The sequence below is a fragment of the Talpa europaea genome (assembly GCF_964194135.1).
Source record: "Talpa europaea genome assembly, chromosome: 13".
NCBI classification, from domain to species: domain Eukaryota; kingdom Metazoa; phylum Chordata; class Mammalia; order Eulipotyphla; family Talpidae; genus Talpa; species Talpa europaea.
Window position 1 is genome coordinate 17,354,639 of NC_140080.1, and position 12,379 is coordinate 17,367,017.

Consider the following 12,379-nt stretch of genomic DNA (forward strand, 5'->3'; position numbering starts at 1 on the left):
AATGACTGTTTATTCATATCAGATGCCAAAAAATGAATGTAGACTAAAACACTGGCAGCTGGAAATCTAGCATCCATTCTGAGAGGGATTATTTCCCCTTTATCAAAGCATCATTGAATTGTTTTTTGTATTTTATTTTATTTTCCCCCACCACCATTCCTTACATACTCTTTGACTCTTAATCCCTTCCCCTCCTAGTCTCAGAAACCTCATCTATCTATATCCACTAATTTTTAAAAGTATTTTACTTTGTTAAATCATTCACTATATAAATTTCCAGTATTTGTCTTTTTCATTCTGACTTGCTTTACTACACATAATTCCCTCAAACTCTCTTTATTTTCCTGTAAATGGCAATATTTCTTCTTTCCTTGTGAAGAATATTCCACAGTGAGGCTGTATCATATCTTCTTGACACAGTCTTCCTTCAGTGAGCATTTAGCTTGCTTCTCTAGCCTAGCTATTGCAAATAGTGTTACAATAAACAATGTATATAGTTTTTTTTTATTTGATTATTTTAGCCTTTGGATAGCTGTCCAGGAATGGTCATATGGTATTTTCATTTTCAGGTTTTAAAGTTAAATCTTGATCGCCTTCTTATTGCCCCAGCTTACACTCCTAGTAATAGTGTAATAGGGTTCCTCTTTGACTACATCTTCTTTAGTACTTATTATTGGGTGTCTTTTTAAAATGGGCCATTCTCATGCATATAAATTGATATCTCATTGTGATTTTGATCTGCATTTTTCTTATCAAAAGTGATAATCAACATTTTTTCACATATGTTGGCCTTCTAGATATCATTTGTCTTTGGTGACTTGTCTGTTCAGATCTGCTGCAATTAAGTGTAAAAGTGGGTCAAAGCAGAATTTTCCACAAGTCTTGTTTGTGAATATTTGTCATCAGTTTGCAGGAATATGTGTTTATCAGTCATGTCCAAAGAGAAGTTTTTATTAATGATCCTGTGCAATTTTTATTAATCACACTATATTCCTTTTAATAAGCAATAGAAGTAAAACATTCTACTTTTTTGCTATGATCATTGCAATATTTTTAAAGTATCAGAAATACAGATTTTTTTCTTACCAATTGGAGAAATTGAAAAATTGGGAGTCTACCCTGTTGTGTGTAGTGTGAATGGGGTAGCCTGAGTTGGAAATAGATTCAGGTTAGTTTCAAAATTTAGAATGAAGGCCCCACATGGGTATATTATATGGATAGCAAAGTCCAGGCAGGACCCCTTTGCAAACATATTCAAGTAAACTTCACAAAGTAAAAAATTTTTAAAAACAGTGTGCCGAAAGAAAGTTTTAAGTAAAGTTACTGAATTGATTATGTATGATGATTATAGGTACCTGCACTTTACTAGATTTTAGTTTCTGGTGTCAGAGAAACGGTAGTTAAGAAGCAGGAAATAAATTATTTTTTATACTGTGAAGCACAGTATGTTTTTCTTTCTCTATGCGTGAATGGATACTTAATGTTTACTCATCTACTCTTAAACCAGAGCCTGCTTCTTAAGAGTTAGGATTACTTCAGGGTTAAGATGTCAGGTACAATCTAGAATTGATCAATGAAGTAGCACTGGATCCTATACGTAAAATTTTATTTTAAAGGTTAGAAAGGGGTGAAATATGTGAGAGATTTATACATATCCTTGTTAAATACCCAGTTTTATACATGCTGTCATGACAGGAGTTATGCACAGTTAACTAAGGAAGAGATTTCTGAAATGAAGAGCTGTAATCTCCCCCTGCATCTTCTGGGAGCCTACTGTCAGCTTCTCATGAGAACAAAATAAAAGATCCATGCACAATGAAGACAACAGAAAACTAAAGTGTGGTTCCTGATCCTGAGAAAGTGATTGACTTGTGTGGAGACCTTGAGATGTATCCAAAGGCAAAGAATGAGTCCTTGTATTTATTATTTTGTCTCTCCCACTGCCCAGACTCAGGCTCAGTTTGCAGCAATAGAAGTGAAACATGCTACTGTGCTATGATAATTGTAATATTTTTACAGTATCAAAAATAAGGATTTTTTTCCTTGGCCAATATTTAGCAAGTAGCCACTAAGTGTTTAGCAAGATTAGAACCTCGTATCTTATCATAAATCTGGTCACTTGGGTTAGGACACCAGGGGAGGGTTACCACTACCCAAACAGGGTCTGGAATACAAAGTATGTGGTCTATGGACATAATAATAAGAAAATCAGAGCTGCAAGACACAATTTGTAAGTCTACAAGCTCTTTGACACTTTTTGATCTTCTTCATTTCTTTTTTCTTCTCTGACTTTCCAGCAGTCTGATAATGTTTGGTTATCAAGGGTTTAACCTGGGGAACATGCTTGGCATGGATGGTGGGAGAAAGAGATCAAGGGATTATTCCCATTTTTCCCATTTCCTTCCCCGACAGAACTTTTAATGAACACCTTCTTAGCATTCTAAACAGATGTGATAGATATAAAACTGTTTCCCCAGTGGTTCCCAAATTTTGCTGAACATTAGATTCTGTGGGGTGTCTTAAAAATATTAATATCTAGTTCTTACCCTCAGATATTCCAACTTAATTGGTATTATCTGTTACCTGACATCGAGGTTTTCAAAAGCTCCCCAGGTAATTTTAATGTGCAGCAAAGTTTTAAAATCACTGCTTTACTCTCCAAAATATTGGTATATAATTTATTCTGTTTCTGTAGGAATCAGTGATCCCTATAGAGACATTTTGTCCAATATATCTCAGTTTGTGAGTGTACAAAATATTCTGATGTCTATTTAGTTACCTTTATATCAGCCCAGTGTGACTTCTCAGTAGAGACGGGTTTACAGCATATCTTTAGTGGTAGAATTTAGCACAATGATGGTGATATTAACGTCTGAGGTGGTGCAAATGTTTTCAAAAGGGCGGCAGTTATTTACTCTTTAATTTAAATCCTTCAAAAAAGTAATTTAACAATGCTGTCAATAAACTGAAAGAGTTCAAAATTGTAAAATCTTTGTAATTACTACTGTTTGACCTCAGGATGTGACATATGTATTATGTATTATAATTAGCATTTGCTGTATCTCTGGCATCATGTTCAATGTCGTAATTAATTCTAATTCCCACAATTATTTTAGTATGTTAATTCAAATTTTATAATGAAATACAAAACTATATGATAGACTCATCATATCACTCTCATATAAATCGGAACTGTCAAAATGTCAGGGAGAAAGAAACTCTTAAGCATGGAACAGATCTCTAATATTAGAGCTTTAGGTATCAGACAGAATAGAAGTTTTAGGGAGAGGGATTTCACCTCCAGTCTTGGTGCCATTATTTGTCCACTGCCTCATTTTCTTCTCCTCATTCAATCCTGGCCAATTCTGCTCTGTCTTAGTTTTATATTTGAATCAGTCCTATCTCTTAGTGTCAGCATGTTAATCCAGACTACATGAGAGGAAAAACCAAACAAAGATTCCTTTGAGCCCTCCATAGTCGTTCCTGGAGCACTGTATAAGTTCTGTATAAACATTTTTCCCCCAACTGAGGTAGAAACACAGAAAAATGGAATCTTTCTTTGAAAAAAATCATTTTTTTTTCCTTTTTGCACTATTCTAGCTTAGCAGGTAACATGGCCTAGCAATACGAATTGCATCCCAGATGGTCTCTATCTCAATTGAAAGCATCAACAGTCACATAGTCCCTCAAAGCTGAAATTTTGATGTATTTGAGAATTTTACCCTAATGTCTTCTAAATTGTTCAGTAGGGTTATATTGTTCTGATGAGGGTTATATTGAAATTCTCTTGAATTTATCGTTTTTCATTATTTGCAACTATCTGCCTCAGTTTGGGCCTTAATTATCTCTTACCAGTGTTAAAACAACAACATTCTATTTTACCTAGAAAACAGACTATTTACCTGAAACATAATAGGCACTGTAGTCCAGGTTCCTTTGAGCTGTGAGAACTGAAGCTTATACAGGTACTTAGGAGCAAAGGTTCTGACCAAGGAAGAAGTCAGGGAAGTCTGTAGAAACTATGTTAATTTTTAAGGACTCTTTAATATGAAGTATAACCTGCATATAGAAAAAGTATACAAAACAAATTCTCAGTTCAATGAACTATCACAAAGAAAAGATACAAGTGCCACAACCCACATGAAAAAGTGCAGTGTTGCCCACATCAGAAGCATCCCTCTGTCCTGTATTCATCACAGTCCCTTCTTCCTCCCTCAGAGTAACCCATTGTTCTGATTTCTTCCTCTGTTTAGTTATGCCCATTTTGAATTTGATACAACTAGAGTAAACTCTACATGCCTGCTTTGTAAGTTTTAACCTTCTGTTGTCATCAGGTTCAATTTGAGTATCTCTTGCATTAACAATTTTTTTGGGCCAGGCTCAGAGTATATCTTACTCATTTAATAGTTCTTTGTCAAACAAAATTCCACCTTGGCCTGAAAGCCTATGGATAAAGAGCCCCCTTTGGTTGCACAGGGGTTGCAGTGAAGCAGGAGGCATCCTGATGAATGTGCTGAGGACAGGAGTGTTCTGTGACCCACTTCTCAGTGCAGAGTCCTCTTTCTAAAAGCTTTTCAGAAAATGGATATGGGCCCCCTCATCACTTGACTTCTGAGCATCCCTGCAGCCTGGCACAACCATAAAGGTTCCCCTGGGAAGGCAATGACTTGTTGCCAAAGAGCAAACTGAAATGTTTTTGCCTCACTTTGGGGAAGCAATATAAAAGCAGCTTTCATGTCCCTTTAAGTAGAAAGGAATCTTACAGGCTGCTAGGACATTTCTATAACAGGTGCTCTGTGCACATGATAAGTTTATTATCAGCAAATCTTTTTTCTACTGAGATACTTAATGATGTAGAAATAGTAGAGATAGGTAGAATCTATAGTCATAGTTGATATTTTAAACAATATTAAAGGGAATTAAGAATATACACCTAGATCCTTTACAGCTATGGTAGTCATCAACTCATTAATTTTTTTTTTAATTATTGTACTTCGTATATACCCAGCTTCTTGTCTACCTCTTCTGCTGTTGCCTATGCCTGGATTCTCTACCAGTTTTCCTCTTCAAGCCATGTTCACGTAACATGCATGCCTGGAAGACATACCATGTATTGTATTGAAGTCTTCTATCTATCTGTTTTCTCCCCCTAAACTCTTCAAGATCAGTAACCTTTTCCTGTTATTTGTTTATTCCAACACAATGCTAGTCAGAGACAGACACTTGGTGACTCTGTTGACTTGAGCTAGTGATGTCTCATGGTGATAAAGACTAAATCATGAGATAGTATACTTCTCTGGACCACCACCATGACATCAGTGTCGTGTGTACCAAAAAACATGTTAGAATGCAAATTCTCCAGTCCTACTCTAGATTTACTGAGTCAGAAACTCTGGGAGGGAAGCCAGTGATCTGTATTTTATCTAACCCTCCAGGTGATTTGGAGATTTGTATGACTTTGTTGAAGTGTGGGGTTTCAATGCCTTTTAACATGCCTTTTAATACTGAAATGCAATAATCATATGAGAATTTCTATTACTTCCATTTCCAAAATAAGCTTTATTTATCCTTCCTATATATAAGTTTGAATCAATTTTGGGAAGAAAAAACATCCTAAAGTTGTTTGCCTTCCTGCTTTTGATTAGTTTAATGGTCTGAGAGACTTACTAGGAAGAAGTTCACTAGAGGCAGCTTTTACTGTAAATGCAAGGATTACACATTGAATGAGTGTTTAGAGGGAGACAGAGTATCCAGGGGCCCTGCCACTCATCTATAACCAGGCCTCTGCTATACAGGTCTAACTTTCAGAATCCATCTGAAGTAGCGGCAGTATAATTTGAAAGCCTTGAGATTTAGACTGAGAAAGCTACTTTCTAATTCCCCATATAAACTTGACATTGCATTCGATTTTCAATATTTTACTTTATGCTTATTCCTTGAAAAATCAACTTTCTCTTGTGAATGTTAATGTGGCTGCTTGTCTGCCTTATGATTGTTTTCCTGTGTATGGGAGAAAAAATCCAATTAAATGCCAAGCATTAATCATATCTTAGGCTGTTTGTACCTGAACATGAAAGGTGTACATCTTAAGAATATCCATCATGATTACAGTGAAACACAGACAAAAAGCAGTGGTGTTAAGATGATCAAGGACTTTTTGGCCATAAGTTTTAAGATCAAAGGTATTATGTGTGACCCTTCAGAAAGCTACATAGTCTCCAAGCACTCTTGCTAATGAACAATTCTGGGCTGGTATTATGCTGTGTGTCTGTAAATAGTATCTGACCTCTTGTTACTTTGACCTGTTATCTAAGGTGCCTAGGAATATGCTACCAGTGAAACACTACATCATCCTGTCTTCCACCCTTTCTTTATCATTAAAAAGGAATGAAGATATATACATAGAGCCTTTATGGATATGATATACATCTTATCTTTTTTGCTTCTTTTATTCTGTTTTGTAATATCAACTTGTATGTTTACCACCCCTATCGCCTATACCTGCTGCCAAGAAGCACTTAGATAAAAAAAAAAATTATAAACATATGCAATTTAACATTTAAATATGTATGTATACACACACACAATGTTTTATTTGGGAGATTATATATTAAAATAAATCACACTGTCATTTTTATCCCAAAGAGTTTATCTTGTAGTTGAACTTAATTAATGTTTTCAAAACATATTCTGTATGTGGGCACTATGAAGACACTGGAAATATTAACACAATAGCACTGAGTCCCAGTTCTCATAACCGAGTCAGATATATAAACAAACAAAATATACCATGCAAGCCCAAAGTTGTATTTACACATTTAATTTGCTTATATTTTGCCAAAACCACATTTTTTGCTATGTATAATCAATGCTTAGAATTTATAGCTAATACACCTTTTTTATTACCTACCTACTTTTGTGGAATCCTCTCTTCTTGCCTGTAGTGGCAGGAGGGATGGAGAGTGTTTTGGGGAGACTTCTTTCTTATTGTTCCAGGAATTTCTGTTGCTTATTGGAATAGTTTTCTGCAACTTTCTTAACAGATTTTCATAAAATGGGTAGCTTAAACAGCAGAAATTAATTTTCTTAAAGTTCTGGAGGCTAAAAGTCGAAGATCAAGATGTGGGTTGGGTTTGTTTCTTTTGAAACCCATCTCTGGGTTAGAAATGGTGGTTTTCTGCCTCTGTTCATATGGTCTTTTGTGTCCGTCTGTGACCTGATCTCCTCTTCTTATAAGGGTGATAGTTACATAACATTAGGAGCCATTCAAATGGCCTCACTTTGACTTGATTACCTCTTTGAAGACCTTATCTCTGTCAGCTTAGATAAAGAACTAAACTAAGGTAAACCTGAATTACTGGATATTAAGGTAATTTATGAATAGCCAAATAATTTCAGTTGGGGAAATGCATGCTATAGCATGCTATAGGTGAATGTGTTGAGGGCTTGGGGTGAGCTAATATTTCAGGCAAGGAGTTCAGAGAGGGAGATTCCAGCCAGAGTTTAAGCAATAAATTCTTTTGTTTGAGGATGGGTAGAGCTTCTTGAATGTCCAATGGTCAGAAGATAAATCTCCATTTTCTGCAAATCAAGCACTTATGGAAAACCAATCTCTTAAGAGTCCTGCTCTTAGGACAGGTGCATGAAATTCTCTATTTCATATATTCTGCTTTAGATTGATTTTTTTTTTTTGTGGGACCCTCGCTGGCATCCGGGGAATGAACCAGTACTGCAGAGGCTGTGGGCAGCCTCACAGTCCAGCCTTCAACCGCTGCACCACCAGGGGAGGCCCTAGATTGAATTTTTTTTTACATCTTCAAATAAAGTAACATTCTGAGGTCTTGGGGAATTATGACTTCAGTGTATGATACAGTTCTACCACATGACTGTGTTATTCCTGTAGTCTTCTATTTCAGTACACCAGAATTTTTCCATAAACCTCTGTCTCTTCCGCTCTATCACTATACATCATCAGAATCTCCAGTGTTCGACATTTTGTTCTCCAGACGTATCATTTCTTCATGACTTACAAATATCCTTTCTACCTGTCTCCATGATGATTTCAGCCATTGATTTACCAGTGAATCCCCCATTTTGTTTCAAAGCATCTACCTTAAGAATCATCTGCCACATTGTAAATTGGCCTGAAAAAATCATATGAATATGAAAGTTGGTGTCTCCATGATTTCCTGGTTTACAACTTCAGTTTGAGTCCCTGGTGCACCTGGTTGGCAATCATTTATACTTCAGGTCTCTTATGAGTTCCATGACAACAGTCTTTGAACATGTAAACTCACTCCTTTGTCAGCAGATAATTGCCTCTTTTTAAAATGAAAAATGAGCTGTTGAGTTTCTTAGCTTTCTTCGAATACATAAGTTCATTTGTTTATTTTAACTCTTATCTCTTCCCTCCAAATGCAAAATAAAGACCATTCTTTCTGTTCCCTTTAATATAAATTATTTGATCCTAAGGGCCTCCCCTGGTGGCGCAGCAGTTGAGCACTGAGTTGCGAGACTGCCTGCAGCCTCTACAGCACTAGTTTGATTCCCGGCCACCGGTGAGGGTCCCACAAAAAAAAAAAAAAAATATTTGATCCTCTACTATTTTTTTTTTTTTATCCTTGGGAAATTTATTAATCAACAACTTATTTTTTTTTTTAAAGATTTCTTTATTTATTTATACAAGAACTGGGGTACAGACCAGCAGGCCAGATGCACGGGAGGGTGAGAGGATTCACCAGAGACAGAGTAGGGAACAGAACAGGCAGACTGACAAAATACACTGCTGAGGGGAGCAACGAGCGTGACAGGAGAGGTCTGCGCGCCATGTGGGACCCTTGCCGGCCTGCTGGGATGGAACCGGCACTGCAGAGGCTGCGGACAGCTTCATAGCTAGGCACTCAACTGCCTGCACCACCAGGGGAGGCCCCAATCAACAACTTCTTTAACCTTTGTTTCTCTACTGCTTCTTTCACCTCAACAAAGAACAATATCCAAGTCATTTACATTACTAATAAACACAAAACTTTTCATTCTGTTGTCCTCATTCACTACCTTTTTATATCCAAGCTTCTTACAGAAGTAGTCTATTTATTGTCCCATTATCTTCACTTTATAAACATATTTCCACTCTGATTTTTGCCTGTACCAGCCCAGTGAATTGACTTTGCCTATGGAAATAATAATCATGCTATGTTAAGAAAAGGTGAATAAAGATTTTATTTCCAGTGTCAAAGATGAGGACTAGCCCGGGGTGCAGTGTCTGGGAAACAGTTCTGCTTAGTTGCATCTTCCCTTATAAAAACCTGGTGGACTGAGTTCAACTGAAAAATCACATTAATTGTTTGGTAATAAAGTATTTTTTTATAGGTAAATCTAAAATGAGTGTTATTTTTTTATTTTTTGGGGATACTAAATTTTCTTTTTTTTAATAAAGTATTTTTTAGAAGCAGGTATTGATTATCTGTTAAATCCTTCAGTGAAGAGGTAGGTTGTCTGCTGCATACATTTAGGGATCATTACCTGCGTGGTCAGGTGCAATCTCTGTATGAAAGGTGAAATAACTAGATTGGAAAATTTTTATCTTAAAGAGTGTCTTTTTTTGTGAGGCCATGGGTCTGAATAAACACTCCATTGTTCATCCTAGTTGGGGGCTTGGATGATTGCGTGGATTTTCTGGGAGGAGGCAAACCATAGGGTGTCTTCACAGCCAAATTGCCTTGTTTATGGCTGACTCAGGGCTCTGCAGCCTCCTTCTGTGCCACAGGTTGCTGATTTTCTGCTATTTTCTTCCACATGCCAAATAATAATTTTAAGGCTGAAAGCAATGGACACTTTTATAGTTGTTGCTTTAAATGCTTTCCCCAGACGTCTCTGTCCAACTCCTATTTAAGCAGCTTATTGGCCATGGAAACCTGTCTTACTCTCATGGCCAAATGAATTCTCAGTTTCTCGCCCCAACTATCTTATACATATCAGTGTCATTGTACTGCGTCTTCAATTTTGAAACCCCTCTTAGAACTTGGGACAATGCTTGGCAAGTAGTAAGTGTAAAGTGAATACTGATTATGAAGGCTTTTTTATCTTTTTTACTTCAAGAAAGCTTGATTTAAGAATCTAAGAGCACAAGTGCATATAAATAAGTGCATAAATACGTGCATCTGTAAGTACTATAGACTATTTTATAATATATAGCATAGCATTATATATTACAGAATCCTACATTATATAATTAATATGCAATTAGATTAAATTGCTGTCAATTATATAATATATAATAGTATACTATGAATGTCTACCTGTATACATATTTATATACATGTATATTTGTCATTTCTGTCATTGAAGAAATACACAGGAAGGATCACATGTTCACAGTGCCCCCAAAACAGAATCAATTGGTCATTATAGATTTCTTTATAATTCAATTCTATGCTGTAAATAACTAAATCATGGTATTGTTAAACAGTCAAAAAAGCCAATGAACCTCGTTATAGCTTCACGTTAGGGCTCATATGGGAAACAGTAGCAGTAAAGTACAGGAAAGGTTGCAGAAGATTGGCAATAACCTGGAAAAGTAGCCATTTTCCTGTTCTCCAACACATCACATTATGAAAATGAGCATGGTTAAACAAGCATAAGGGAAGGACTGTGGGTATTAGGTTATTTATCATAAAACTCGATCCTTATGATTGCTTTTCTTAATAAAATGTCCTGTAACATAATGAAATATGCACAAATACAAAATGTGTGTTTCATTTCCAAGAATGCCTATAGGACTTGTGGGAATAATTTTACACATAGACATAATTAATGTGATAGTTGGTGAATAACTTAAATGTGGATTTAGCAGATAATGGTAGGGGGGAGCATTACCCCAGCTATAGTTAATGTTTCAATTGGAGCTTGAAGAGTGAAACAAACTCTGATCGTGATTAAATAGATATAAAAGTGAATGAATCCAACTGGCTATCTTCTCCATGAAAATAATTCTTTTTGTATTATAAAGCAAGAATCAAGGCATTTTGTTTGTTTAATCATATTTTTATTAGGTACTTTGTTAAGTGTGGTACATTTTTTGTAATTTTCTAGACTTATTTATTCATTTATACAAGCACTGGGTACAGTCAGAAGCGCGAGAGGGTGACAGAATTCACCAGAGCCAGAGAGGGGAGCGGAACAGGCAGACTGACGAAATACACTGCTGAGGGGAGCAGCGGGCATGGCAGGAGAGGTCTGTCTTGCCATGGTGGGATCCTCGCTGGTGGCTGGGGATTGAACCGGTGCTGCAGAGGCTGCGGGCAGCTTTGCAGCCCAGCGCTCAACTGCTGTGCCACCAGGGGAGGCCCCTGTAGTGTTTTACATTTATCAGGACACCTGTACATTTTATTTATTTATTTATTTATTTATTTATTTATTTATTTATTTATTTATTTATTTTTATTTTTTAAAGAGATATTTATTTATTTATACAAGCACTGGGTACAGTCAGAGGCACACGAGGGTGAGAGAATTCACCAGAGTTAGAACAAAGAGTAGAACAGGCAGAGTGATGAAGTATACTGCTGAGGGGAGCAGCGGGTGTGGCAGGAGAGGTCTGCGCGCCATGTGGGACCCTTGCCCAGCGGCCGGGAATCGAACTGGCGCTGCAGAGGCTGCGGGCAGCTTCGCAACCCAGCACTCAACCGCTGCGCCACAGGGGAGGCCCAAGACCTGTATATTTTATTTTTCTTAAAATTAACCTGATCTAATTAGAAAACAGAAAAGTATTTTTAAATAGTGCTAAATCAATTTAAGAAGGAGACCATTAGACTTAGGTGACTGTCATGCTACCTTGTCTCCACATAAGCAAACCAAAAGCTAAACTCCAGGTTAGGAAATTAAACCTAGGAACAAGAAGTTGCAAACACCCAACTAGAATTTAGGCTATAGTCAATCATTTCCTTTCTTTGCTTCTAATCACCTTCAAGTTGACACTATCTGATTGGAAGTGATTCTCATATAATTCTTGAAATTTTAATGTCTTAGTTTATCTGTTAGCAGTGTAATGCAACTTTATGACCTTTACAAAGAAACCTAATAACCTAGATGGTCTCATTATTAACCACATCATCTTATGGAAATAGAAGAAAGTAAGGAGCTGGGGAACTTTAGAATAGTGACATGATTTTCTTGAAGTCTAGTTGGATAAAGTGATAAGCTAATGAGAGGGTTTGATTCATGAGCTCTCAGTAACAAGCAGGCGTCACAGTGAGTGTTGAACGGCTTTTGTCTCTATGGCACGAACACATTTAATCACTTGCAGTCAATTTTGGGGTGTCTTTGGTGGCACATTCAGGATAGCTGTTCTCATGCTTTCTCTTCTTTACTCTTATTTAAG